This window comes from Lepisosteus platostomus, unplaced genomic scaffold, assembly GCF_059453375.1.
Source record: "Lepisosteus platostomus isolate fLepPlt1 unplaced genomic scaffold, fLepPlt1.hap1 Scaffold_228_H1, whole genome shotgun sequence".
Lineage (NCBI taxonomy): Eukaryota > Metazoa > Chordata > Actinopteri > Semionotiformes > Lepisosteidae > Lepisosteus > Lepisosteus platostomus.
The window spans coordinates 20730-44421 of NW_028291609.1; the positions used below are offsets into that span (position 1 = coordinate 20730).

Genomic DNA, 23692 nt, shown 5'->3' on the forward strand with positions numbered 1-23692 from the left:
CCAAACTTCATGTGCTCAAGTACCGATGTAAAGTACTGCCGGTTTAGGAGGTCAAAGGCCTTTTCTAGGTCTACACCTAAAATGCACAGAGGGAGGGAGCGATCCTCAGAGTACAGACAGACATCCCTCAACAAGGCCAGGTTGTCGCTCATCAGGCGTCCTGCTATCCCACAAGTCTGTTCTTTCCCTACCAGTGAGGCCACTACATTTTGTAGGCGCAGGAAAAGGGCTTTGGACAGGATCTTAGTGTCCACGCCTAACAGGCTGAGGGGTCTCCAGTTCTTTATGTCATTCTTTGCTCCTTTCTTAAACAAGAGAGAGATAGTGCCTTCTCTTAAGGAGTCAGGCAGCAATTCTGTCTTATAGCTTTCCTCGAATAGGAGCTGTAGCGGATCCTGAAGCAGATCCCAAAAGGTGCAATAAAATTCTTTAGGGAGCCCGTCAGCACCCGGAGTTTTCCCCTTCTGTAAGCTCTCCATAGCCTGTCTCAGCTCTTCTACTGTCAAATCCCTCTCAAGTACTTCCCTATCTTCTTCACTCAAAACGTTTTCTAGCTTTGAGGTAAAAAAATGAATTTCTTCATCCTTTAACTCTGTAGAGCTGCACAGTCTTGAGTAGAAGGCCTCGGTGCAGGAGAGGATAGCACTCGGCTCTGTTCTCTCTCGTCCCTCCTCATCAACTACACTTTCCATGACAGACTTGGAGCCTACCACTTTCCTGAAAAAGAAGCGAGTACACTTCTTATTTTCTTCCAAGAACTGCACTCTGCTTCTTAACAGCACTCCTCGACTACTTTCAACGGCTATGCTCCGGATATCCTTTTTTAAAAGGGTGATATCCTCGAGCACATCGAAGCCACTGTGCAGCATCGTGTAGAGACGCTGCAGCTGCCTCTGTTTCCTGGCTAGCACTCCTCTCCGTCTGGCAGCAGCCTTCCTTCCCTCAGCCATGAAAAAGGCCTTTGTCCTCATCTTCACCTCCTCCCACCACTCTCCTACTGACCCGTACAGACACTGCAAGGACAGCCACTGTGATAGTTTCTCCTTGTAGCGGGATACTACCCCCTCGTTCTCTAGCAGCTTTGTGTTGAGTTTCCAGAGGCCTGGGCCAAAGACAGTCCCGCCCTGGAGTTCCACTCTACACCCTAAAGCCTGATGATCTGAGAAGAAGACAGGCTGAAGAGTGACCCCAACAGCTTTCACTCTCTCTGAGACAAAGCAATAGTCAATTCTGGAGCTGCTATTCCTCCCTGACCATGTATATCCTGCTGTTGTGGGATATATACATCTATATGTGTCTGAGAGTTTAAAGTCTTGAACTAAGTTTTGCAGGGCCAGTGAGCTGGAATCCAATTTTATCGGAGAGCTAGACTGCCTGTCTGTGTGCTCTAAGATACAATTAAAATCCCCTCCCACTATCACGTCTGTGTTACTTAACAATAGGGGAGAGAGTGCCTTGAGTAGCTCCACCCTTCCTCCCACGTCAGTAGGACAATACACATTGATTAGCCGCAGGTTAACGGTGCCCCATTCCACATTCACACACAGCAACCTGCCATCTATGACCCTCTGAATACTTTTCAATTTGAAAGCCCATCCTTTGAAAAGAATGGCCACGCCAGAGGCTCTGTTGTTATTGTCCCCTGACCAAACAGAAGGCCCTTTATCCCACCTATCTTCAAAGCTTTTATACCTCTCTTGATAGGCTAAAGCACACTCCTGCAACATCAACACATCTCCCTCTCTCTGCTGGAGGTAATCAAAGACACACTGGCATTTAACTCTGTCATTGATACCTCTGGTGTTAAGAAAAATTATGTTTAGAGCCATATTACATAAGAAAGTGGAACCAGTCTTTACAAAACACATTTCTCTTCGGTCTCACCAGTTACCTTCTTCTTTTTCTTTTTCTTCTTACCAATTTCCTGCCAGCCATCCTCTGAATGAGCCTTCATCAGGGTGGCAGCAGTAAAAGCATTCACGGAGTCCATTTCAAGGAAGGGGGTAGAAGGAGGGGTGGAGGGGTTCCAGCTGTCCCCATCGCCATGCTCTCCTTCCTCCTCGCTCGGGGAGAAAACAGAGTCATTTTTCCTTTTCCTCAAGTCCAGCTCCTGGGAGCACTGAGGGGAAAGGGGTGGAGCCGATGCACCAGTCTCCTCTTCCCCCTCACCAACCAGCTGTTGCAGATCCTCCGTGATGGACTGGATGGAGGAGAGGAGGGCATCTGTAGCACTTGCAGAGTCTGAGAAAAGCAGCTCCGCTGAATCCTGGGTATCGTCGCTGGACCCGCTCCACCTGGGGGCCCCACACTGGCCCTCGTTCTGAGGAGCAGGAGTGGGGGAGGGGTCCTCGCTGTTCTCGGGGGTTTTCAAACCCTCGTGCTTGTCTGGTGCAGTCTGCGGTTGTGGGGGCGTAGTGGATTTCTCTTCCACCGGCCCCGGAGCCACAGCAGGACTGATCCTGGCTGGAGGCTGAGACTCTTTGTCCAACAAGGGTTCTTTGTTTGACTTGTTGTTTGCTTTGGCTTTTCGGGCCGGTTTGGCTGAAACAAGCACTGCCTCATCCTTTCTCATTTTGAGTTTATTGGCGTAGGTGTGAGGGCAGTTCTTAAAAACGTGTCCTTCCGAGCCACATAAATTGCACTTTGGCAGCATTGAACAGTCAAAGGCTAAATGTCCCTGTTTGCCACAGGTCTTGCAGCATTTCACAGTGCAGGACGATGCCAGGTGTCCCACAGCACCACAGCGCCGACACACCTTTGGTTGTCCCACATAAAAAACATAGCCATTGCAGGCGCCCAGCTGGATTGTAGAGGGCAGGTGCCTTAAGCCTCCATTGACATTGTCCGGTAGCAAGCGAACCTCGAATTTCCTTGCTCCTGTTTTTATACCGTCAACATCTCTAACCTCAGTTCCATGGTGGACGGTGCAGTACTGCTTAAGCCAGGTGTGAATGTCCTCCGTCTTTGCCAGTTCCGAGAACATAACAACATGCACCGTTTTCCTCTCTCTCTGTGTCAGAGGCTGCAAGTTGATCTTCTCAAGGGCAGGAACTTTCCCTCTTTTTGCCTCAAACACATCCACACATTGTTCAAACGGAGAATAGGTAGCAAAAACAACCTCAAATGCTTTCTGACCTGGGAGAGCGAAGATGAAATCCAAGTGCCGAGGTTCAAAGCCAAGTTCCTTCTGTAACACTTTTCTGCTGAACTGCATACGATCCATGAAGAGGTCATCCAAAAGCTCAAAACGTACAGCATTCTTGCGGGATCCAAAGGTTGCCATCTCAAACTGCAAAACAAACACTGCTTCCACAAAACAAGAAAACAATCCAACTACTCCAACTACAGGCTGATCAAGGTATCTCCCCTGCCAGGTAAGCCGAGAGCCGCAGGCGATGAGCCCGGAGCTGAACGGGCCCCACTGGCTCGTTTGTAAGGCCAGGTGCATTGCCAACCACGACCGGCAGGGCAGAGGCCTTGAAGGCAGCCTGGGCTCCTGCAGCTGTCCAGCCACGCACTCTGGTTTCTCTTCATCTCGTACAAATCTTTTGCCTTTTACTAAAGATTTCCATGGAGAGGAGCATGAATGAGTTCCATACAATTTTTGTGCTTCCCTGCCTTCGGGTGGGGCACAGCTGGGCTGGTCAAAGAGAGAAAACAAAACCACTCACAATCGCTCTTATTACGGCGACTGTGGCCGTCTGCTCTGCGAGTCCTCGGTCTCCGCCTGTCTGATTGGCGCTCTTTTCTTTGGGGGGCGGGAAGTGTCCGGCCGCAAATATGAAGCGTTACAGCAACGACATGCCATGAGACGATTGATAACGATTTCCATAAGATCCCCGCGGTTGCCTGGCAACCGTCAGCTTTGCGCAGTGGCAGTATCGTAGCCTGTGAGGTTTAGCTGAGGCGCGATTATTGCTAGTTGAAAACTTTTCCCAATACCCCGCTTCCGCCGGTTTGCAATACAATCGGCGAAAGCAATTTTTGACAGTCTCGTCAGAGACTGAGCAAGGTGTTTAAAGACAGATTTGGTCATGGTGACATCATGGTAGAAAGAAACGAGCTTGTTACGTCTCAACAGAAACGCTCTTTAGCTCTTTCAGCGTTATGCAGAGAACAGCGTCTGTCGAGATCACTTTTGAGTCAGCGCGAAACGCCGTGTGCTGTCAGTTTGATTTCATATTGCTCGTAGCGGCGCCCGGCTTTTGTCTGTCAAATGTTAGGTTGCGCTTCTTCATGCTGCATTGTCGGCATGAGTGGAGCTTTTTAAACGTCTGTATTTACTGCGCCCCATAAGAAATCGTTTGTCCCCATTCAAAAGAGATTGTGCGATGTCCTGCAGCGTTCGCAAAGCAAACATTTGACAGTTTGAAAAGAGGAATTTATTCTGCTTCCTGTGCGTGCAGTAGTTACAAAGTTGAACGTCTTTACACGATCTGCTGCAGTTTTCAGTGGGCGGGCTTTGTCAGATGGCTTGGAAAAACGCACTGTGTTTCGGCTCGGGAAACATCATGAGCAGTGTCCTGCATGTTTTCTGTGTATAGCTGTCTTTTAACGCATACAGAATTCATTCGAAATCATTGATTTCTCCAATTAACAAGGGGCCCTTTTTGAACCTGCCAGAAGCATTCTTTCAATGTAACAGATTTACTCCGGGGAAAGGCAGCATGATATTGAGAGTAGCTCAAGCTTTCAGCACCCGTATCGGACTGCGTGTATGCAGACACTGCTCAGAATCCCCTGTAAGATTCTCCTTCAATTCCGTTTTGCAGTGCTTTAGCTCTTTCAAAAGGCTTCACTTTGCTAGTCACAATCCAAGGCTCATGACAGCATTTGAAACCAATCGCCACTGCGTTGGCCGGGAATCGAACGCGGGTCAACTGCTTGGAAGGCAGCTATGCTCACCACTATACCACCAACGCACGCCCACAGGCGCCCTGCAGGACACCACCAGAGAATGCTCACAATTTCGGAAGCTGTCTCCGGGACGTGCTGATTCCACACATCCTGAATAAATCATGATATTGTTAGTTGCTGTAGCTAGACGTTCAAATGAGTTTCATGGCCAGATGGACTGTTTCCTCCAGCGGTATAGTATTGCAGTGAGACAGCACGATGCCTGCAAGACTATGTCACGCTAAACGCCACAGATTGTGTTTGTGTTGGACAGTTGGACCCTACAGTTGGACCCTCGTCGACAACCTGAATAGCTTATTCAGAAGCAGTGCTGGACCGGGAACGAACCAGCTTCTTCCCAGGCACAAGAGTGACTTGTGAGGACTCGCGGTCACACTCTGTGCATAGAGACTTTCTATCAGCCAGCCGGACTGCTGGTAGATCCCCTCGGAGCAACGACTGCCCTGCGCGCCGCAGTCAGATTCCTCCGCCCGTCCTACTCCGAGCTGCACCTTGACTGGTTGGCCGGTAGCCAGAGGACGCCGGGACAACACCCATTGGACAACCGCTGGAACAGAGGCTGCAACAGAGCCTGTCAGCTGGTTTGGTGTTCATGCCGGGAAATTCCAAATCCATACACAGTGGATAAGTAAACCCCATGTTCTACATTGCGTCTCGAGAATTTAATTGTACCTCAACACAAGTTGTTATCAATTTAATTCATGAGTAATGTATTTACTTCCGAGTTTAGAGTAACAGTGGGTAATAACACTGATTAGCGATTTGGTAACCGAACGATTTATATTGACATATATTCTCTGTTGTGTATCTCTTTGTGTTTGCATCTCTTCGGGATTATATACCTTGTATATTGATAACCCTCACAGTAAGGTCTGCCACTCGTATCCAGGCAGACTAGTATATGTTTGGTGCACAATTTATATTAATAAATGTATCTAGTGTATTGAACCTCTGTGTGTGCGTTGTTAGTTGTTCTGACGATTGATTTTCTAAAAGCCCCAACAAACAACCTTGTGATTACTGCTACAATTAATAATTGTCTCAGTAAACCCATCAAACCATTACATTTAATGGCGTCCCTGGGTGGGCGAGTTTAGAATGAAATGAGAATCCGCGGCTTCTATACGCGAATACCGGGTGTGCTGATAACTGCGTAAAGAAATCCCCCTGTTTTCTAGCGTTTAGTGTAACGTGTGCTGATTGGAAATCCATCTGCTCGGGTGTCTAGATTCCATACTGTATTTTGGAAAAAGAAAAAAAAAAGTAATACTCTTAAAGTTTCTCTGACGTAATGACAATGGCTGCTAAAATGTCTGAAGTGGAGTCGCTTATAAGTACTATTTCTAGCGACGACAATCCTGGTTACTGGAGTGGTATCGAAAAGTTGAACTTTGATGATATTGAGAAGCTGCAAGTAGATTTAGTAGCTAAGGTAGCGAACCAGCTTAACACAGGAGTGTCTGTGAACGCAGTTCTGGTCCTATCGAGTTTCACCTTAAATCTAGCTAAACAGCTGGAACTGTCTTTGTCCGAGCTGACAAAGTTTCAAAAGCTTCAGGGAACGCTAGAAAGATATAAGGCGGAGCGAGTCGAGTTGTTGGATATAATCAGAGAAAAGAGAGTGAAAAGTGAGGAAAGTGAAGACAGACTCAGGGAAGTTTTAGGTAAATTAGATGACTTGTCTGCTAGAGAAACTGCGGCTGAGGTAGCTAGGAGAGACCTGGAAGCGAGCTCGAAAGAAAAAGAAAAAGAAATTGTGAGTTTAAATGAGCTCAGCCAGGAAAGGCAAAAGGAGTCAGATGCTGCCGTACTGGAAGCAAAATAGACTAGATCCCACTTGCATGCCAGCCCACCTAGCAGCCCGGAGCGCTCACCCAGCGCGCCGGGAGGAGGTTTCTCCCGGCCAGGGTCTGTGGTCGGATCGGCATGGGGGAGATCGCTGAGTCCTGCGCGAAACGCAAGGGCGAGTCAATTCAGGCATAGACCCCCTGCTCCTGATCACGGCCGTCTCCCTGCCCGCGGAGAAACCGTAAAAATTAACCTCCACTCCCTGAGGCAGTTAGCCAAAGATGTAGAAAGGTTTGACCCGTCAGTGTCAGGGAATAATGTGGAGACCTACATCGATGAGCTGAGATATACTTTGCAGTTTATGCCCGAAGCGTCCGAACAGGAAAAGGCTATGTAAGTAAGGAAAACTACCAGCCGAGCGGTCCACGAGTGGATGTCTAGACAAGGACCGGAGGTCTGTAATAGCTTTGAGGAGCTGTGTCAGGCAATGATCGGAGAATTTTCGGCTTTTATCGATCCCATAGCTGCCGTGGCTGCTGTGCACCATATTAAGCACGAAAAAGCTGAAGCCCCTCGCGACTATTATCAGAGGCTTAGGCGCACTTATTTTGCAGGGCGGAATGAAGAGGGTTGCGAAGAGAACGTGAATTTCAAAGGTTTATTCATTGCTAATCTGCATCCCTCAGTCAGGAAAATGATTGTGATGCACACTGATGCAAAAGCGATGAAAATGGCTGACATTAGAAGGTTGGCTCAAAAAGCCTGGGGAGCTGAAGTCTCTGCTTCCTCAGAGCGAAAACCTGCTAAAACGGCCGTGTTCGCCACTAAAGCCAGCAGGGTTGACGACTCGCCTCAGCTCGAGGCAGCTGAGGTTCCTGAGCTCGCTAAGCCCCGGCGCAAAATAGGCAGGCAGGACCGCACTAAGCGTCAGAGCCGCCGTGAGCGCTACGGGGAAGGCAAGGGCTCAGGCAGAGTCTATCATAAGACTGGACGAAGGGAGTCGACTGCAGCCCGCCTGGCCAGGCTTGAACAAGCCCTGCCTGAGAGATCAGGACAGGGTAAACCTTCCGCACCGAATGCCAGAAGTGTGAATGAGCTTAGGGGGACCACGCCCCTTCTCACTGGAGGAGGCGGGGATCCGTCCCAAGCCCCTCCCTCAGTCTATCTGATTGGGTGGGAGGGTTCCTGCCTGGAAGAAGGCTGTGACTCTGAGTTGGGCGCTGACCCCGCCCCTGAAGTCAAAGAAAAGGCAGGCTTCCAACAATTCTTAGGGAATCTCAGCCAGAAAGGCAAAGCAAGGCGTATTTATATCAAGGTTTCTCTTGAAAACGTCTTAGATAGAGAAGCACTGATTGACACTGGGGCTGAAATTAGTTTGATGTCAGCCGATCTACTCAGCGAGCTCAAACGAGTAGCGAAAGGAAAAGGCATCAGACTTAAGGTAGAACCGTGTAAAATAGATATTTCCAGCTATACCCAGGATCATGCCAGGATCACACACCGAGTGTGGGTGGCACTTAGGTTCGGGCCAATGAACGTGGTGCATCCTGTTTACATCTCTAGGTTAAAAACAGAGCCACTACTCATTGGCCAAGACCTGCTTGACAGGCTGGAGCCTCTGGTGGACTGCCAGCGTGGAAAATTGTGGGCTCAGGTCAAAAACCCTAAGCCTGTTGCACAGCAAAAAGGGGGATTCAGTGGTTATGCTGTGATCACACAGTGCCCACTGAACACTATAGCTGAGTTGGAGGTTCCTCCTGGTTCCTCTGGACGAGAATAAATGTCTCTTCTTGCTTTCCAAAACTACAGGGAAGTCCTGCCCAGGCCAGCACTCCCACGGTCTCCCAACTACAGGAGCAGTGCTCCGAGCAGCTGCTTGACCCGCCAGGTAAAGCACACCCCCTTTTCATCCCTGAAGAAGAGTGGATCTCCCTGTCCGGTAATGAATGGGAGTCCTTTCTGTGCACCCTGGTACCTCAGGGGGTCCAGGACTACCACCCCATGGTGGTGGGAGGGGGTCCAGGTGGCAGAAGTGCAGGTTGATGATGTAATTCTTAGCCTCAGCTCTGAGAAGTCCATAATCAGTGAAGGTCTGTTCGAGGACCTGTCGCGAAGCTGTCAGGTGACCCTGGTGACGCAGTCACAGGTTCTGTGGTGGGCACCCCCACCTCATAGGTCCATTTGGAGCAAAGGAAGCTGTGTAGCTTCCATCTCCATCGGAAAAAGGAAGTTTGCTCACTACTTCCAGGTAGCACCTCAGCTGACCCATTCGGTCTGCATTGGTGCAGACCTATTGGTTCGACTGGGCGCCCAGCTGGACACAGTAAACAGTGTGCTGTGGAAACGGGTGGACCCAGATGCCCACTCTCTAAGCGGTGACCCCGAGAACATTCGGTCAGGTCAGACGATTCCTCAGGCCTGCCAGGTAGTAAACGAATCGGACCTGATCGTTCCTGCGTCAACAGCAGGGTTTCCGGTACGCCTTGTCCTAAAGAAGGGACAGAGAATGGACGCTGAGATGGTTTTCTTCCAACCATCAGCTCAGTTTATCAGACTGAACCTAGCAGTCTGTTGTACCCCCAGACTGGAACGGAATGGCCGAGCCACCTGCCTGTTGGTGCAGAACATAGCAAAACAAGATGTCAAAATCCCTGCTCGCACTGACATGGGACTGGAATTGACAATAGTTTCTATGATTTCGAACTGGCCATCCCAGTACTGGGGCAGCTCCCTGGTCCCTTGGCTTCATAAAAGCGCCCCTGTAATAAAGAAATTAAATCCAAAATCAAGAGGGCAGTTGCCTACTGAAATACAAGAAGTCATCAATTTTAACCTAGCAACACATTAAAGGCTGCATCTATACAAGTGCGATTCTAGAAATGCTCACCAGATTACGTTTTAAGAAGGAACTGCGCCTCAGGTTCCGCCGAGATCTTAACTCGGATGGCAGGATTCAGAGTCCGGAGTGTGGACTGATGGCGAAGGAGGGTCCACATACTGTGGATCCCTCAGTGATCTTCCGCGTATTCAAACCGCCAGCATGTGACTCCCCTGTCCCTGTGACCTCATTGCTCTGCTCTTTCCTCTGTGCAGCCGAGCCCGACTCACGGTAAAGTGAAAAAAAAGATGCCCTCAACGTGAGATTTACTCTGGAGCGAGGATAGATGTTACCTTTTTATCATTTAACAGGATGTATGTGATGTGGCGACTACGTTCAATTTTGTATCCTCTTTAAAAGATTAAGGACTGGGGTGAGCGTGATTTACCACCCTTTCAGCTAAGAACCCGACTTGCGCACCGTTTAAGCTGCATAGACTCGGTCGTTTAACTCTTCTCCGTTAGCAGGGTTAAGGTTAAAGAAAAAAAAAATAGCTGACTCCTTTTTTTTGCCAGCCGCTAGCGCTGATTAGCAAGGCTTGTATTTCATGTTTTGCAAGTTGCATCCATTTTAAGAAAAACAAGTCACGTTAAAGACAGGAAATGAATACTTGCATTTAATTAAGTCTAGCCATAGGCGGGGATCTCCTGTTTACTAGACAGGCGCTTTAACCAACTAAGCCACGGCGCCCCGGGAGTGTTGTCCTTTTGCAGCCACTTGGACACACCACTCAGACACATCTGCATTCGGTGTGTGCTCCGCCTGCTCGCTGAGCAAGTTGCCACCTTTACATACAATAGCAACATCGACACCAAGAGAAAGGATGACAAATGGCTTTTATCTGGAACTTTTCATGTCCAAGGAGCTCAATGTGCTTTCTGTGTACAACAGGGCCACTGAACTCCACACTGGCCACTGAACCACAGCAGTGGCTTGCTGGCTTGACATCTCCCAAGGAAAATGTTGAAATCACATGTGGAACAGGAAAATGACCCTCGAGTACGTGGGGAAAAAAAGAAAAAGATCATCTGGAGCGCGCCAACCCATGTCCGGACAGCCCAGTTTCGTCGACAAGGTGGCTGAGTGGTTAAGGTGATGGACTGCTAATCCATTGTGCTCTGCAGGCATGGGTTCGAATCCCATTCTCATCGCTCTCCATGTCTGACATGTGTGCCTGTTCGACATCGGCCCTCCTGTTGTTTGCTCCGGTGCTAGAGCCGTACATTTTCTAGCAGTGGCTGAACATGGTATAGTAGGCCAACGTCGGTATCGAGCAGTGACAGTAACAGTACTTACTGCGCCCCATAAGAAATCGTTTGTCCCTGTTCAAAAGAGATTGTGCGATGTCCTGCGGCGTTCGTAAAGCAAACCTTTGACAGTTCGAAAAGAGGAATTTATTCTGCTTCCTGTGCGTGCAGTAGTTACAAAGTTGAACGTCTTTACACGATCTGCTGCAGTTTTCAGTGGGCGGGCTTTGTCAGATGGCTTGAAAAAACGCACTGTGTTTCGGCTCGGGAAACATCATAAGCAGTGTCCTGCATGTTTTCTGTGTAAAGCTGTCTTTTAACGCATACAGAATTCATTCGAAATCATTGATTTCTCCAATTAACAAGGGTCCCTTTTTGAACCTGCGAGAAGCATTCTTTCAATGTAACAGATTTACTCCGGGGAAAGCCAGCATGACATTAAGAGTAGCTCAAGCTTTCAGCACCCGTATCGGACTGCGTGTATGCAGACACCGCTCAGAATCCCCTGTAAGATTCTCCCTCAATTCCGTTTTTCAGTGCTTTAGCTCTTTCAAAAGGCTTCGCTTTGCTAGTCACAGTCCAAGGCTCATGACAGCATTTGAAAACATTCGCCACTGCGTTGGCCGGGAATCGAACCCGGGTCAACTGCTTGGAAGGCAGCTATGCTCACCACTATACCACCAACGCACACCCACAGGAAGCCTGCAGGACACCACCAGAGAATGCTTTTTTAATTTTTTTTTTATTAAACATAGAATTTACAAATACAAATACAACAAGAGGATCAGAGTCATGTACAAGAGAAAAAAAACGCAGCAGAAAAAAGCATTTAACTACCAGAGGTAATTAAGTAATTATGTGATCAAATTGTATATTTTACACGTATCATATTTTCCTTGCTTTAATATTTCTCAATTATTTATAAACTTTAGTTTCAACATGCATGCGTTTCCTGTAAAAAATAAAACTCAGCACACAGTTTTTCTTTTAACAACATTTCGAGTACCTCTGGCATTCATGAAAAAGACATACACAAAAGCAAATAACTAACTCTAAGACTGTCTAAACTATTGAGTTTTTCAAAGAACCAGAGCTATAACAGTCCTTAACACTTAACTACACCATTCCAAACTAACACTAAAGAAACACTAGTATATACTGGTATAACAAATATAACCAAACATAATCATTAACTGAGCAGTCACTGGGAGCAAATCTCCTTCCCGTCCACAAAGGCCCTCGCTCCCACAAAGTAGGCTCTCCTCCCCTCTCTTCTGGCAGCTTCAACCTGGGGCCACAGCTGGTTCCTGGTGCTCCTGTCCGCGGCAGACAGGTCCTCTGCAAACCTCAGTTTGTTCCCATTCAAATACTCATTCCCCCTCGCCGCTCGCCACAGCATGTCCCTCGCCGTCCTCTTGGTGAACTGTATTATAATCGATCTGGGGCGCACTTGCCCAGACATGTTCGCTCTCCCGAGCCTGTGAACAAAGTCAATGGCCGATATTACGTCCTCCTGGTCCGGCAGGGTCCTTTTACAGATACCCTTCACTGTTGCAACAAGGTCCTTATCACGTTCCTCTTTAACTCCAAATAATTTTAAATTCCATCATCGACGGTATCTATCTACATCGTTCACTTTCAATTCAAGTTCTTTAATATGCTTTTCTTGTTTGGTATTTACTTGTTTAAGAACTTTTACTTCACTCTTTAAGTCTTCAACCTCTTTAAACACACAGTCCATGGACTTTTTAAGACTTTCGATTTCGACTGTATTAGATCAAATCATTTCCTTCAGCTCACCCATGCTCTGTGCCATCATGTTGAAGATGTTGGTCTGGAGCTCCTCCAGCGTCAGGTCGCCCCTTCCTCTCTTGGCTGCCGGGGTTTTCACAGGTGTGCTGGGCAGGGACTCCGGCTCTTCCTCTGGCAGCTGAGTCTCACTTGGGCTGCGAACGCTCGCGTACGAGCGCATCTCCAGCACTCTTTCCACGTCCCCTCCAGCTGCTTCACTTTTCCCTTTAGTTGCCATCAATTTTCTTGTAGTGCTATACATATACGATTGAGGTTTCTTAGACTTCTCCTTCGAAGACCCAGCACTCTCTTTTGTTTTCCCAGTGTTACTCATATCGAAATTCTTAAACCTAAAAAAAATCGTTTTTTTTTCTTTCAATTATAACTGAAGTTTAAACAAGTAGTGTTAAGTCCTTATTTTTCTGTAGTCAAAAAAAGCAAAAATTAACATTCAGGTCATGAAAAACTCAAAAAAAATCCTCAACCACTAAACTTTACCTCCCACCTGAGCGCCATCTTGAACGCCCCTACCACCAGAGAATGCTCACGATTTCGGAAGCTGTCTCCGGGACGTGCTGATTCCACACATCCTGAATAAATCATGATATTGTTAGTTGCTGTAGCTAGACGTTCAAATGAGTTTCATGGCCAGATGGACTGTTTCCTCCAGCGGTATAGTATTGCAGTGAGACAGCACGATGCCTGCAAGACTATGTCACGCTAAACGCCACAGATTGTGTTTGTCCGTTCATGTCAGTCATCCTGCAGCCACGGGAAGTGGGACACAAACATGCCGCAATGCTTTCAAGACGTTAGGATTTGTTTGTGCAACATCCGAGAAGAGTACTTGTGGCTTGAATGTGAACTGTACGTGCCCGCCCCCTTTCCTCTGTAGTGCATGAGTTCCTCCCGGCATGCCCTTCGTCATTGTTCTGTCATCTTGTATTTAAAGGGTTGTATTTCTGCTGCTGAAAAGAATCAACGGGTTTCTTTGTTCCCAACGGAGCCCTTGTCTGTCATGAAATTCTTCAAAACCTCAAGCTAGAAGAAGACGACAAATATGAAGCGTTACAGCAACGACATGCCATGAGACGATTGATAACGATTTCCATAGGATCCCCGCGGTTGCCTGGCAACCGTCAGCTTTGCGCAGTGGCAGTATCGTAGCCTGTGAGGTTTAGCCGAGGCGCGATTATTGCTAGTTGAAAACTTTTCCCAATACCCCGCTTCCGCCGGTTTGCAATACAATCGGCGAAAGCAATTTTTGACAGTCTCGTTAGAGACTGAGCAAGGTGTTTAAAGACAGATTTGGTCATGGTGACATCATGGTAGAAAGAAGCGAGCTTGTTCCCAGTGGGCATTGATTCGTCGAATATACGTATATTTACGGTGAAATTACGGCTATACGTATATATACGTCGCCTCGAAGTATAATCAACGTCGAATTGCAACCGTAAAATTGACGACATTAACAAACGCATATATAACGTCGAAAACACATCTAACACAGTGCCTGAGGCTTTTTACTGTATGTATCGTGTGTGCCGCAACTAGGAGTATACGGCACTCTGCACAGTGTACGAAGTAAATTATTTTCGCAGCAATTAATTTACACGTGTATAATAAATATAGTAAATATAATAAATTAATTACTGCGAAAATAATTTACTTCGTACACTGTGCAGAGTGCCGTATACTCCTAGTTGCGGCACACACGATACATACAGTAAAAAGCCTCAGGCACTGTGTTAGATGTTTTTTCGACGTTATATATGCGTTTATTCATGTCGTCGATTTTACGGTTGCAATTCGACGTTGATTATACGTCGAGGCGACGTATATATACGTATAGCCGTAATTTCGCCGTAAATATACGTATATTCGACGAATCAATGCCCACAGCTTGGCATACAAGGGTTTTGCTGAGGGGGTCTTGCCACCTGCCTGAAAAAAAAACAGTAAAATGTTTGAGTGCCTATAGAGTTTCTATTTTTATTTTCTTGACAAAAGTCCCCCATCAGTGCGCGGTGCCCGAGGAAAAATCTGTAGGGGGGCGTCTGAAATTCTGAGGGGGGAGTGATATTTCGGTTGAAACGGAGCTGTACGGTGCAGCTACCCAAATGAAATCTCGCAGCTATGCCATTGATTAGTGCTTCATGATAGAAGATAACGACTAGCAATCTGGTATTTGCGATGAAGTTCAGTTTCACATTTTTCGTCACTCTCAAGGTTTGTATTGCCTGGAGCGAAAAGTACCATAAGCGTTCATTTTTGCAGCTACATGGACGTTCTGAATCGTTAAGAAAAAAATGTTGTAAAACCAACAGAAAGCACAGACTGCTATAACTAGTCCTAGTTATATAACGATTTTAAGTATAATGATAAACTACTGCAAGGAATCGGTCCACCTGAGCAAACAGGATCGTAATGTTGACACTCAATAATATGTGCAGTTCCTGGATGGATAGCCCTCCTGCCCATCAAACAGACTGAGTGACTGTTCGTGTCATTTAGTGTTGTCTGACCATTGACAAAGTACAACTATTTTTTTAGGGTGCAAATTAAGTTAGGTAAATCTTTTTGCCCAAAACTGAAGGGGCGACATTCCCCCCTCCCCCTGTGATGCCAGGCCTGTCCCCATCCTATTCCATAATGTCATTATATATAATACCATACAACAGTGACCGATCCTTAATATTTGCATGCGTTAAAATTGCACATCAGCTCATAGCAGCGATGTATTATCAATGTTAAATTTCAACCATAATATCGACAACATTAATAAACGCATACGTTGAGAAAATATCGAACCCATCATATTTTCCGGTTATATACCACAATGCATTGCTAGTATTCGTTGGTCACCATTTTGGACACGTTTTTCAAACGTAGAAGTATATCCGAAAATATCTCAGCAATCCTCTTTTGACGAGTAAGTATGAACAATAATAATACTATCTGAATACATACAGATCTTTCTTAATATTATTTTGATTAAAATAGTATGTGAATAAGCAAAAAAAATGGCACATAAAATAGTGTGAATGGGGAAGATGACACAAAATCGTTTTGCCGTTTCTCTTATTCTTATTCTATGTTGTACTTTCAAACTTTGGGTACTCTTTAATTAGGACAGACTTTATTGCTCAACTGCTATGATGCAAGCCAAATTTTATACATTTATTTCAGCTTTGAGCTTAGTAAACCGTTCATTTTTTAGATTATACTAAAGAAGATATTAATCATTATTTATTTGGGAAGTAATATTATATAATTTTCTCCTAGCTGCGGTGCTGAAGTCCCACCCTACATCAACAGAAAAAGAAATAAAGGAGCACGCAATGTGTTACTTGAAGAATGCATATGCAAGGCAGGGGGCCAAGAGATCTGGACTCTGAAAATAATAGGTTTTTGGTTCTAACTGTTAGGACAATTAGACAGGGTTTGCAAATAGTGGACAAAAATCGTCTTAACTTCCATTGTAATATTTTATATTTTATGTAATATTTTTTTCTTGGAAATATAGAAGTTGTACATTTTAAAATGTATATTTGAATCAAAATGTGGTTTTGAGTTAGTGTGTTAATGTAATTAGTTTTCTGTTTGTCATTACTATACTGTATATTGCCATGTTACCAGAATTTGTAGCTGAAGTTTAAGACTAGTTGTGTTTTTATGATTATTGCCCATATGTTGATTGTTGATTGATTGTATACAATGTATAATTTGAAATACATATGTTTCAGGTGTGAATGTGTATTTTCAGAATACATTTCTAAACCTAATCATTGGCTTGTTTTACTTGTTTCTACACCTATAAAATCTATCTTTGATGTATAATAGACCTCTAATGTTATCCGTATAATAGACCTCTAACCATATACGTATAATAGACCTCTAATGTTATCCGTATAATAGACCTCTAACCATATACGTATAATAGACCTCTAAAGTTATCCGGAACTCCAACCATATATGTATAATAGTCCTCTAAATTTATCCGTATAATAGAACTCCAACCATTTATGTATAATGAACGTCTAAATATAGACGTATAATTGACGTTTAACTTTAGACGTATATTAGAATTTCATTCTAGACGAATTGTAGACCACATTTAGACGTCTAAGATATGCGTTTAATAGACGTATATTATACGTCTTTTGCCCAATGGGTTACGTCTCAACAGAAACGCTCTTTAGCTCTTTCAGCGTTATGCAGAGAACATCGTCTGTCGAGATCACTTTTGAGTCAGCGCGAAACGCCGTGTGCTGTCAGTTTGATTTCATATTGCTCGTAGCGGCGCCCGGCTTTTGTCTGTCAAACGTTAGGTTGCGCTTCTTCATGCTGCATCGTCGGCATGAGTGGAGCTTTATAAACGTCTGTACTTACTGCGCCCCATAAGAAATCGTTTGTCCCCGTTCAAAAGAGATTGTGCGATGTCCTGCAGCAAACCTTTGACAGTTTGAAAAGAGGAATTTATTCTGCTTCCTGTGCGTGCAGTAGTTACAAAGTTGAACGCCTTTACACGATCTGCTGCAGTTTTCAGTGGGCGGGCTTTGTCAAATGGCTTGGAAAAACGCACTGTGTTTCGGCTCGGGAAACATCATGAGCAGTGTCCTGCATGTTTTCTGTGTATAGCTGTCTTTTAACGCATACAGAATTCATTCGAAATCATTGATTTCTCCAATTAACAAGGGTCCCTTAAAGGATGAGTCAAAGTAACGTCTAATCGGATTAGTTTCCTTAGAGCTGGTTCAGAGTTTGCTCAAGAGTTTACCTTTCACAGATGCGCAAAGAAGAATGTTGGGGGTGCACGCTTCAAGGCGCCTTACAGCTGTAGGGAGTGATTCGAGACGATTCATGGCGTGTGCTCGTTCCCATATATCGTACGACCCGGGATGCAGTGCTAGGATGACGTACAATACCGCTTGGGCACGTAACGGCGTTATATGCAAGTGCAGGACGTGAGGGTTTTCGTTTGTTTGTTTTGTTTTGCTCTGCTTTGCTTTGTTTTGCTTTCCATCGCGTTGGTAAGAGCGTAAATAAAAAGGCGATTCCTGCATCTACCACTAATGTAAGAGCTATTTCAAGTGCGACGTGGTGCGGCTTTTCAAATGCTTGTGGGCATTTCTCTGTTGTTGATTCTTTTTTTGTGTGTAACAAAGTGGCATTTTCATGTCCGGACGGGGAGACTTTATCATTCCGACATGAAGCCACCCTTAAGTCCTCTGAGGCGTGTCTGTCTGCAAGGCTTGTATTTTGGAAATGTTTTTTTGAAACGGAGAACGACTTTGAAATAGGCTTCCGCCGGCGCCTCGCGATCCAGGTAAGATTGTAGCAAGAACGCAGCTGCGGTGGGGCTTGCTGTAGTCGTGGCTGAGTTGTTAAGGCGATGGACTAGAAATCCATTGGGGTCTCCCCGCACAGGTTCCAATCCTGCCGACTACGTTGTCCGCCTTCAGTCGGTGTGTTTCGGCACAAGCAAAGAAGCGCGCCTCTTTGCTGTTCCTGGTGGTTTTAAAACGCCCAATCGCTTGTACCCGCTGCCTTGGAAATAAGTTCTTCAGCGTCCGCAAATGGCATTTTGCAGCTGGAAGCATATGTCGACGCGTTTTGCACAGAGCACCAAAAAAGCGTCTTTTTTGAAGGCCCAGGCACTGAGCATTGGTGGTTCAGTGGTAGAATTCTCGCCTGCCACGCGGGAGGCTCGGGTTCGATTCCCGGCCAATGCAGTGGCTTTTGCAGCGAGCGGCTCCATCACTTGCATCCCCTTGCAACTCGCAACTGAAAACCCACTGAAGCTAAGCAGGTGTGAGCCAGGTCAGTACCTGGATGAGGATGAGCTACAGGGAAAAACAAAGCTTCCAGCTGGAAGCGGTGTTAATGGTGCCGGCGGGGGGGCGCTCACCCTGAGGTCTGTGCGGGTCCCAATGCCCCAGTATAGTGACGGAGATGCTGTGTTGTAAAAGGGCGCTGTCTTTTGGATGAGATGTAAAACCGAGGTCACAGCGCTCTGTGGTCATTCAAAATGACCACCAAAACCTTTGACAAAAGCTCTTGGTAATTGATGGTCTTCAATAATGCTTCTCCTTTAGGTACATTTTAAATCAGCTGAAAAATGCTGTGAAATGGGGGGGCACTTCAGGCCAGTGTAGGATTTGGGTTACAAGAACCATGAAACTGCACGAGAAAGCCCGTACACTGAATTACACGGCTTTCTATTCAAAGGAGGACAAAAGAAATTCCCTGAGTTTGATTTTTTGCAGCACAGAGAGGAGCACTGTCGTGAGGCCGGTTAGCTCAGTTGGTTAGAGCGTGGTGCTAATAACGCCAAGGTCGCGGGTTTGAGCCCTGTACGGGCCAGGTCTAGGTCCAGGTCCCTGTTTGTGAAACAGGCAAATGACTGTCTCAGGGGCCCATTCCTCATTCTCAAGACACATGTATGCACTATGTACACCGTGCATTGAGCAATAGGGACTGAGTACACCACAGGTAAGGTTAGAAGTCATTCTGAGGTGCCACATGTGAGGGATACAGCTAGGCATCCGAAATGTAGGGTTTGAGACCCTTCAGGAGTACTGCATCCTCTGAGACAGACCCTGTTAAACAAATGATCATTTCTTTCGGCATTAGGGACTAAATATACTAAACATATGATGCTAAAATGTTATTTTCACATATATTAATGTAATAAATGATTGCTTATGCTTTATAAACAAATCTAATTCAAATAAAAGCTTAAGTTTTGTATTTATCTTGTACCATAGAACATGATTTTCTTTGTATTTCAAGCCCACAAAGTGTCCAAATGACGCACTACATGATATAAGGAAGATTATCACATGCATATCGGTATTATCTTTCTTATGAAAATGCATTCCTTTCATTACCTTTTACTTTTTAAAATGAACTCAAATTGAGTATAATGTAATAATTTAAGTAGAATAGATTCTAATAATATAATGATCCAGTGTTTTGCACTACTTCACTGCTTCACTGCTCTATGCCATCTGGAAATAAATCCTCAGACTGCTTACTGCCCTGGGCATGTACCAATAAATTAAAGGAGCACATCTGTTTATCACTGCGTTGAAGCAGGAGACACACAGTCTCTGCAAACACATCCTAGATACAGTGTTCCAGCACCTTTGACCTCATCCAGAACGTATCATTTCTTGAAAGGGATTGCTGTCCGAATGCACATCTGAATCCCAAACAGAATCTCTAGTAAAATACGATCATTTGTGAAACAGGCAAATGACTGTCTCAGGGGCCCATTCCTCATTGTCAGACACATGTATGGAATGCTTTCACCGTGCATTGAGCAATAGGGATTAAAAACACCGCAGGTAAGGTTAGATGTCATGTTCTATGATCATTTCTTTCAGCATTAGGGACTAAATATACTAAACGTATGATGCTAAAATGTTATTTTCACATATATTAATGTAATAAATGATTGCTTATGCTTTATAAACAAATCTAATTAAAATAAAAGCTTAAGTTTTGTATTTATCTTGTACCATAGAACATGATTTGCTTTGTATTTCAAGCCCACAAAGTGTCCAAATGTTCTATGATCATTTCTTTCATCATTAGGGACTAAATATACCAAACGTATGATGCTAAAATCCTGAAAAAAGGATGTGCTCCATCTCGTCAGTAGATTGGATTCCAAAACTGATTTGGGTCAATATACATTACCTTTGAAATTAAAGTACAGTCTACTGTAGGGAACCATCAACTTAGAAAGCATTGGCCTTCCCTGGGGGTCAGGTAGGTGCAAAAGATAAACCTTTATCCTATCTTTATCTTAAGATAAGTGGCCAAGCAGTATTTTTCCAAGTTTCACCAAGCACATCATGTTGCCATAGTAGACAAAGTTCTATAAAATGTTAAATAACTTTTAAAAAAAGTATCTTGGTCTTACAGTACTGTACAAGGTGAATTAAACTGTCCCTGGTAATAAAAAGTAATTAGAAGCATCTCAGAAACTTTATCTCTAGAAACATTAGCTGTTTTATATCATGTAATTTAGTGTGATGTTGTCAGAATTCAAGGACATTATCACACACAGAAATTGGTTCAGTTAAATCTAAAAAACACAGCTAAACATGGGTTTAAATGTAACAGAAGTCTCACCTCTTGTCAAAAGATTTAATTCAAGAAGCGATGTAATAAATGATTGCTTATGCTTTATAAAGAAGCTTAAGTTTTGTATTTATCTTGTACCATAGAACATGATTTTCTTTGTATTTGAAGCCCACAAAGTGTCCAAATGATGCACTACATGATATAAGGAAGATTATCACATGCATGTCGGTATTATCTTTCTTATGAAAATGCATTCCTTTCATTACCTTTTACTTTTTAAAATGAACTCAAATTGTGTATAATGTAATAATTTAAGTAGAATAGATTCAGGTAGGAAATATAGAGTCATGATGTTTATGGCTGACATCATTTCACATGGGTGAATTTTAAGCTAAGAAATAAAAACATTTACAATGAAGATACCATTGCTTAATTTTAAATGCCTTTAAAAAATAAATACCTCCTGAGAATAATTTGCCACTCCCAGATCCTTGATAAGGTACTGTTTGAATCCAATCAGGAGAGGAGCATCCAGGGAGTGCTTTCTATAGAGTCCAGCTTGGGCCACTCTCTTCCGGCCTGCTGATACTTTTTAACTACTCAGGGCCTGTAAGGATATAAAACACCGGTTTAAACATTTTATACCTATAAGACAAATTAGAATTTTAGTAAAAAATAGATACATCTGAAAAATAAAAAAGTCTTACTGCTGATAGAGTTCTTCAGAGCTCACATCTTCCCCTTCCTTATCCACTTCTGTTTCAGTTTCTAGAGCAGCCTCTGGCATCTCTTCCTCCTGGACAGCGGCCTCTTGCTCAGGGCCGCTGGAATGCAGGTAGATTCTTTTCAACATGCTTTTACATAATATGTTGTAACAATGATTTCAAAAAGAAACTACAGAAGCCTTACAGATTAAAAATATCTCACCTTGCCAATGTGTCTTCAGGCTTCCCATGTACAAAAAGGCCCAAGGACTCTAGCAGTCTTACAACCACTATCCTGTTTGCCTCAGCAGACACGATCTCTATTCTGTGGTAATCCACGATGACCCCGTTCTTCAGGTGATTCATCATGTCCTCCCTCGCCTGTTGAGAGGCCATCCTGATCTTTTCTGCCGTGGCGTGCTTCATACACGCCCTCTTCAAGTGAGCAGGAAGCTGATCAAGAGTATTCAGGTACATCTTGCACACCAGGGGAATCCGCGCGGGTTTCCTTTGAAAATAAATAATACCATCTGTGTATAGAAACAAGACTGATTTCTTAAATTATCCTTAATTTTCTCTCTCATAGTTTGAGCATAATGATTTTATTGCATTTATATAAAATGCAATAAATAAATAATGGTTTCATAAAAAAGTGAACACTTACTTGGTCTCAGTCACAGACTTTCCAATAGAAGCCATTGTGGAGTTCAGCAACTGCAGGTCCTAGAAGTGGGGAAAGAATTTTAAAAGAGAAATTGAATTACAATACAGAAGGAATGGCTGAGGGTTCACTGAAATATATAAATATACAAATTCCAAAGACTGAGTCCATATAGAAACAACTACCTTTCATTTTCAGTATAAGAAAAAAAAAACATTATCTTCCAAAGCATCATAAAATTGTCCCTTCTTCCAGACTCTACTTCTCTCTTGTAGTAGTATAGCAGACCTTTCCAGGTGAGCAGATCACAGAGTCCGAAATGAGCTTCCTCCATCAAGCAAAGTACCTGAACATGACTCTGTCATCATAAAAGCGCCCCTGTAATAAAGAAATTAAATCCGAAATCAAGAGGGCAGTTGCCTACTGAAATACAAGAAGTCATCAATTTTAACCTAGCAACACATTAAAGGCTGCATCTATACAAGTACGATTCTAGAAATGCTCACCAGATTACGTTTTAAGAAGGAACTGCGCCTCAGGTTCCGCCGAGATCTTAACTCGGATGGCAGGATTCAGAGTCCGGAGTGCGGACTGATGGCGCACGGAGGGTCCATATACTGTGGATCCCTCAGTGATCTTCCGCGTATTCAAACCGCCAGCGTGTGACTCCCCTGTCCCCGTAACCTCATTGCTCTGCTCTCTCCTCTGTGCAGCTGAGCCCGACTCACGGTAAAATGGAAAAAAATATGCCCTCGACGTGAGATTTATTCTGGAGCGAGCCAGTGTTGCGCATAGCTGCCTTCAAAGCAGTTAACCCAGGTTCGATTCCCGGCCAACGCAGTTGCGAATGTTTTCAAATGCTGTCATGAGCCTTGGATTGTGACTAGCAAAGCGAAGCCTTTTGAAAGAGCTAAAGCACTGCAAAACGGAATTGAAGGAGAATCTTACAGGGGATTCTGAGCAGTGTCTGCATACATGCAGTCAGATAAAGGTGCTGAAAGCTTGAGCTACTCTCAATGTCATGCTGCCCTTCCCCGGAGTAAATCTGTTACATTGAAAGAATGCTTCTGGCAGGTTCAAAAAGGGACCCTTGTTAATTGGAGAATTCAATGATTTCGAATGAATTCTGTATGCGTTAAAAGACAGCTATACACAGAAAACATGCAGGACACTGCTCATGATGTTTCCCGAGCCGAAACACAGTGCGTTTTTCCAAGCCATTTGACAAAGCCCACCCACTGAAAACTGCAGCAGATCATGTAAAGACGTTCAACTTTGTAACTACTGCACGCACAGGAAGCAGAATAAATTCCTCTTTTCAAACTGTCAAAGGTTTGCTTTGCGAACGCTGCAGGACATCGCACAATCTCTTTTGAATGGGGACAAACGATTTCTTATGGGGCGCAGTAAGTACAGACGTTTAAAATGCTCCACTCATGCCGACGATGCAGCATGAAGAAGCGCAACCTAACGTTTGACAGACAAAAGCCAGGCGCCGCTATGAGCAATATGAAATCATACTGACAGCACACGGCGTTTCGCGCTGACACAAAAGTAATCTCGACAGACGCTGTTCTCTGCATAAAGCTGAAAGAGCTAAAGAGCGTTT

At 44.7% G+C, this 23692-nt stretch overlaps 6 non-coding genes across 6 annotated transcripts; 4 read left to right on the forward strand and 2 right to left on the reverse strand.

Annotated features, from left to right (window-relative positions):
- The first annotated feature begins 3514 nt into the window (after positions 1 to 3514).
- Positions 3515 to 3631, forward strand: LOC148635734 (U5 spliceosomal RNA). Its single transcript, XR_015932882.1, has one exon. It is a non-coding gene; the product is annotated as a U5 spliceosomal RNA (small nuclear RNA).
- A 230-nt stretch (positions 3632 to 3861) lies between these two features.
- Positions 3862 to 4003, forward strand: LOC148635735 (U4 spliceosomal RNA). The gene has a single exon (XR_015932884.1). It is a non-coding gene; the product is annotated as a U4 spliceosomal RNA (small nuclear RNA).
- Positions 4004 to 4850: 847 nt separating this feature from the next.
- Positions 4851 to 4922, reverse strand: trnag-ucc (transfer RNA glycine (anticodon UCC)). Its single transcript has one exon. It is a non-coding gene; the product is annotated as a tRNA-Gly (tRNA).
- Positions 4923 to 11445: 6523 nt separating this feature from the next.
- trnag-ucc (transfer RNA glycine (anticodon UCC)) lies at positions 11446 to 11517 on the reverse strand. The gene has a single exon. It is a non-coding gene; the product is annotated as a tRNA-Gly (tRNA).
- Positions 11518 to 13762: 2245 nt separating this feature from the next.
- Positions 13763 to 13904, forward strand: LOC148635738 (U4 spliceosomal RNA). Its single transcript, XR_015932883.1, has one exon. It is a non-coding gene; the product is annotated as a U4 spliceosomal RNA (small nuclear RNA).
- A 4381-nt stretch (positions 13905 to 18285) lies between these two features.
- trnag-gcc (transfer RNA glycine (anticodon GCC)) lies at positions 18286 to 18356 on the forward strand. The gene has a single exon. It is a non-coding gene; the product is annotated as a tRNA-Gly (tRNA).
- The last annotated feature ends 5336 nt before the right edge of the window (positions 18357 to 23692 follow it).